Source organism: Entelurus aequoreus, linkage group LG12 (assembly GCF_033978785.1).
Source record: "Entelurus aequoreus isolate RoL-2023_Sb linkage group LG12, RoL_Eaeq_v1.1, whole genome shotgun sequence".
NCBI lineage: Eukaryota > Metazoa > Chordata > Actinopteri > Syngnathiformes > Syngnathidae > Entelurus > Entelurus aequoreus.
Window position 1 is genome coordinate 4,572,416 of NC_084742.1, and position 5,192 is coordinate 4,577,607.

The window sequence follows — 5,192 nt, forward strand, 5'->3', positions numbered from 1 at the left end:
CAAAAAAAGAACCTATTTTTATTTTAAAATGCATGTTTTCTTTAAGTTTGGTGTGACTTTTTAGCTCCAAACTACATGTGTCAAATGTTTTATGGGTTAAAAATCCATAATCTGGATTAATTCATTGCTTCTACCTCATCAAGTCAGTAAAATACACAAAATATAATTTAAAAAAAAAATCTATAAAAATTGTTGTAGCTCAGGGGCCGTACTTATCAAGCTTCTTAGAGTGCCATTTTACACTTAAGTCCTGAGAATTTGCAAATTTAGTCCTACTCTCAAACTTAAGAATAAAAGCTTTTTATCAACGTTCTTAAGTCTAAGAATCACTCCTACTCTCCACGATATTTAAGAGACCTTCAGAGGTGTCTTAAGTGGTTAGGAGTTGCCAGCAGGGGATGGCACTGAGGCGAGAGAGACGTGCGCGAACGTTCAGGGAGCGGAACTATGTTCTGGATTTGTTTGATGACGAGCAGCTGATCAAACGGTATCGTTTAAACAGAGCGGGTATTATTTTTGTCACAGATTTAATACTTTTCGATTCCATGTTGATTTCTGCATGTGGCTGCAGTGGGCTAGTATATATAGAGCCACCCACACCAGTTTCAAATTAGTTGCCTAATTAATGAATTGGAAAGAAAATGTTATGACAGTAGCGTATGTGTGTGGCCGTGAGGTGAGTGACGTCAGTGAGTGTGTGGGCGAGAGAAGAGAGGGAGCGGTAGCGTGAGTGCCGGCGGGGACTAGTTTGTTTTGTATTATTTTGTAGTTTATTGTCAAAATATACACTCCCATTGTCCACTTAAATATTTCCAAGATATTTCTTTATTCTTAGACAACGGATTCCCTTCCGTGATTGGTCATTTCTATGGACACAGAAATGACGTCACCTAAAATTGCGTTTACGGCACATAGTAATGTCGTAATTCAGCTCTGAGTGTGACACTTAAGATTCAGTCCTACACTTCGCTGAAAGTGTGAGTAAGACGCTTGATAACTAACTTTTAAGTGCAGCTTTCAGCGAAGAATTTATTTACTCTTAAGTCAACTCTTAGCAGACTTCTTAGGAGTAATTCTAAGAAGCTTGATAAGTACGGCCCCAGGTTGTTTGCATTTAAAGTGTAAAGAGAGACTGGGAGAGTAATGCAATGCGTTCAGGTAAAAGAGTCAGCGTGGGGCCCCGCTTATCTTTGAGGGGCCCCTCGCTGCTTTTGTTTCCTGAAGCGGGGGAGGGGATGCAATTTTGTCTCAAATATTAAACATGGAGAGAAAACACCTCAAACAATATGCAGTTTTGGATTGTTTTGCCCCCCAGTCTCTTTTTGGCCCGGCAAGAATCTCATTTTCATCACGGTTCTATTAGGGTATATTTCAGCAAACATGTAATATTTGTATGTGTTTTGTCTACTTCTCTGTGTTTGTGTGTGACATAACATTTCTGTTAAAAACAACAAAAAAAGTATATAATAACTTATTTGGATTTGTTTGTTGGGATGTAATTCTAAGATCCCTTTACTATTAGTCATAGCCTGAGAATTCTATCTTTGCACTACTTCAACGTTGTTGACAAGAGGACTATTTTTGTATGGTAATCATTAAAAAACTAAAAATATACATCTGAGATGTGGATCAAGTCATTTTCATGCCAGCTTTGCTTTTCTAGTGCATCTGCATAAGTGTCTTTTGTTTGTATTATGCATGAATGTATGATATGAAGCTTGTATACAGTTTGTAATAACTCTATGGTTATTTCATATCCTTGCAAAACAGAATCATATGTGTATAGGACATGATAAAGATTTTCATTGCTGGGCTGTTTGCCGTGATTTCATCAAGTGTGTTGAAAATAATAAAATATTATTGATTGATAATGATATAAATGACATATGGCTCCTGTGGTATTTCTTACAAGCAAGCAGCTAAAGCACCACCTAGTGGCTGGACATACAACATTGCACATTCAGTTGTGTGGGGAAAAAAAACGTTACGACCCACCTCATTAAAGAGTACAAAAATTTTAAAAGATTTATACATTCACTTTCCTGGCACAAATAAAAGGGAGTGAAGGAATTTAAATATAATAATAAACTAACCCTAACAGGTAAAATTGTACACTTTTACCCCTTAGGTCCCAAAATGGTCCACCTCATAAAAGTGTACTTAATATGTAATGATTTAAAACTATTATATATATTTACTTTCCTTACACAAATACAGGGAATGAAGGAATAAAAATACAAATACAAAAAATAACCCTGACGGGTAAAAAGTTATTTTTACCCATTAGGTCCCAAAATGGTCCACCTCCTAAAAATGTACTAAAAATGTAATGATATAAAACTATTACATATATTTACTTTCCTGGCACTAGTAAAGGGGATGTAAGAATTAAAAAATAATCATCTAAAAAAAAAGTTACACTTTTACCCCTTAGGTCTTAAAATGGTCCACCTCATAAAAGTGTACTAAAAATTTAATGTTTTAAAACTATTATATATATTTACATTCCTGGCACTAATAAACAGAATGATGGAATTTAAAGAATAATAATCTAACCCTTACGGGTAAAAAAAGTTACACCCCTTAGGTCCCAAAATGGTCAACCTCATAAAAGTGTACTAAAATGTAATGTTTTAAAACTATTATATACATTTTAGTTTCCTGGCACTAATAAAGGGAATGACGGAATTAAAAAAATACTAATCCAAACCTTTCGGTTAAAAAGTTACGCTTTAACGCCTTCGGTCCGAAAAGGGTCCACCTCATAAAAGAGTACTAAAAATGTAATTTTTGAATATATATTATTTTAATTTTCCCCGCATTCGTAGAGGATTTTTGGAATTTTCAAAAATTATAAACCAACCCTTATGTTCCCTAAAAAGTTACTCTGTTGTCCCTGAGGGTACAAAATGGGCCACCCCATGAAAAAACACTACAAATGTAATTTTATTTTTACTTTTTTAAAGATTACTCCTTTACACATTAATAGAGGGGCTAATGGAATGTAAATTATAATTAGCTAACCTTTGAGGAATCTAAAAAGTTACACATTTTACTCGCTACACGATGACTGCCAACTGCTCCTCAAGAGAGTATGGGTTAAATGCAGAGACTACATTTTGCTGTACATGCGACAATAAAGGTCTTTTTCTTATTTTTCAATGTGTTATGACCGTGTTTCTTAACCAAAGGACCTTCTCAGCTTTTTGTTGCCTGGGCCCGAAGTATTATTTCAAATAAGCAGAATTTAGGGTAATGTAGAATGTGCGATGACCAAAAGTGCCCCAGGGGGTGAACATGGCTGCAGGCATTCATTTTGCAAAATTGAACCACAATTTATTAAAAACAAAATGCTACATTAACATGTGCGAATGTACATATAAATAAAAATAAAATATGCCTTAAAAAGTACAGATTGTTACACATTCCTTGACTTTTACATTCTCCTTAAGTATCATTTCAACCCCCCCACGACCAGTAAGATAACCGCGCTCCTAATGGCAGCTGATTACTGGCCGACTGACAGTAAACATGTGATTTAAGACTCAAAGACAAAAGCATTATGTTGTACTATGAGAAAGTTGGAATGAAGGGTAAAGTCTAAGCAGTAATAAAATCATTCTAATGAATGACTGATTAGAAAACACTAAATCTTAGTGTGTTATCTACAGTATTTACAGTAACCCATCCCATTCATGTGCAACCCGGAATTAGGTTACACGACAGTGCCTTTGTAGCTTTTTACAGCCATTTTAAAATATGTACATACTAAGACTGGGTCCTTTTGTCACAGCTGACTGCAGCCTTTAAACACAAGTTTAAACAAAAACTCTTGCCCACATAGCTCTTTTTTCTTAAAAGTAGTGTTGTAGCGATGCCACGGAGGACACAAAACAAGTTAATTGTCTCACAGCTGGTGGTGCAGTGCCTGTCGCTCTCTCCACATGGCACCCACATCTTTCAGGACCAAGGGAGCAATGAAGACAACGCTGCCCCCTGTCTGTAATGTCAAAACCACGCAAGAATTCTCCGTAAAGTTTCAGGTCAATTATTACGCAACATTTACTCTTTTTATGTTATGTAATGACAGGAGTATTTCCCTAGAGCAGGGGTCACCAACCTTTTTGAAAGCAAGAGCTACTTCTTGGGTAGTGATTAATGCGAAGGGCTACCAGTTTGATACACACTTAAATAAATTGCCAGAAATAGCCAATTTGCTCAATTTACCTTTAACTCTATGTTATTATTAATAATTAATGATATTTACACTTAATTGAACGGTTTAAAAGAGGAGAAAACACGAAAAAAAATGACAATTAAATTTTGAAACATAGTTTATCTTCAATTTCGACTCTTTAAAATTCAAAATTCAACCGAAAAAAAGAAGAGAAAAACTAGCTAATTCGAATCTTTTTGAAAAAATTTAAAAAATAATTTATGGAACCTCATTAGTAATTTTTCCTGATTAAGATTAATTTTAGAATTTTGATGACATGTTTTAAATAGGTTAAAATCCAATCTGCACTTTGTTAGAATATATAACAAATTGGACCAAGCTATATTTCTAACAAAGACAAATCGTTATTTCTTCTAGATTTTCCAGAACAAAAATTTTAAAAGAAATTCAAAAGACTTTGAAATAAGATTTAAATTTGATTCTAAAGATTTTCTAGATTTGCCAGAATAATTTTTTGCATTTTAATCATGATAAGTTTGAAGAAATATTTCACAAATATTGTTCGTCGAAAAAACAGAAGCTAAAATGAAGAATTAAATTAAAATTTATTTATTATTCTTTACAATAAAAATTTTTTTTTACTTGAACATTGATTTAAATGGTCAGGAAAGAAGAGGAAGGAATTTAAAAGGTAAAAAGGTAAATGTGTTTAAAAATCCTAAAATCATTTTTAAGGTTGTATTTTTTCTCTAAAATTGTCTTTCTGAAAGTTATAAGAAGCAAAGTAAAAAAAATAATGAATTTATTTAAACAAGTGAAGACCAAGTCTTTAAAATATTTTCTTGGAGTTTCAAATTCTATTTGAGTTTTGTCTCTCTTAGAATTAAAAATGTCGAGCACAGCAAGACCAGCTTGCTAGTAAATAAAAAAAATAAAAAAAAATAGAGGCAGCTCACGGGTAAGTGCTGCTATTTGAGCTATTTTTAGAACAGGCCAGCGGGCTACTCATCTGGTC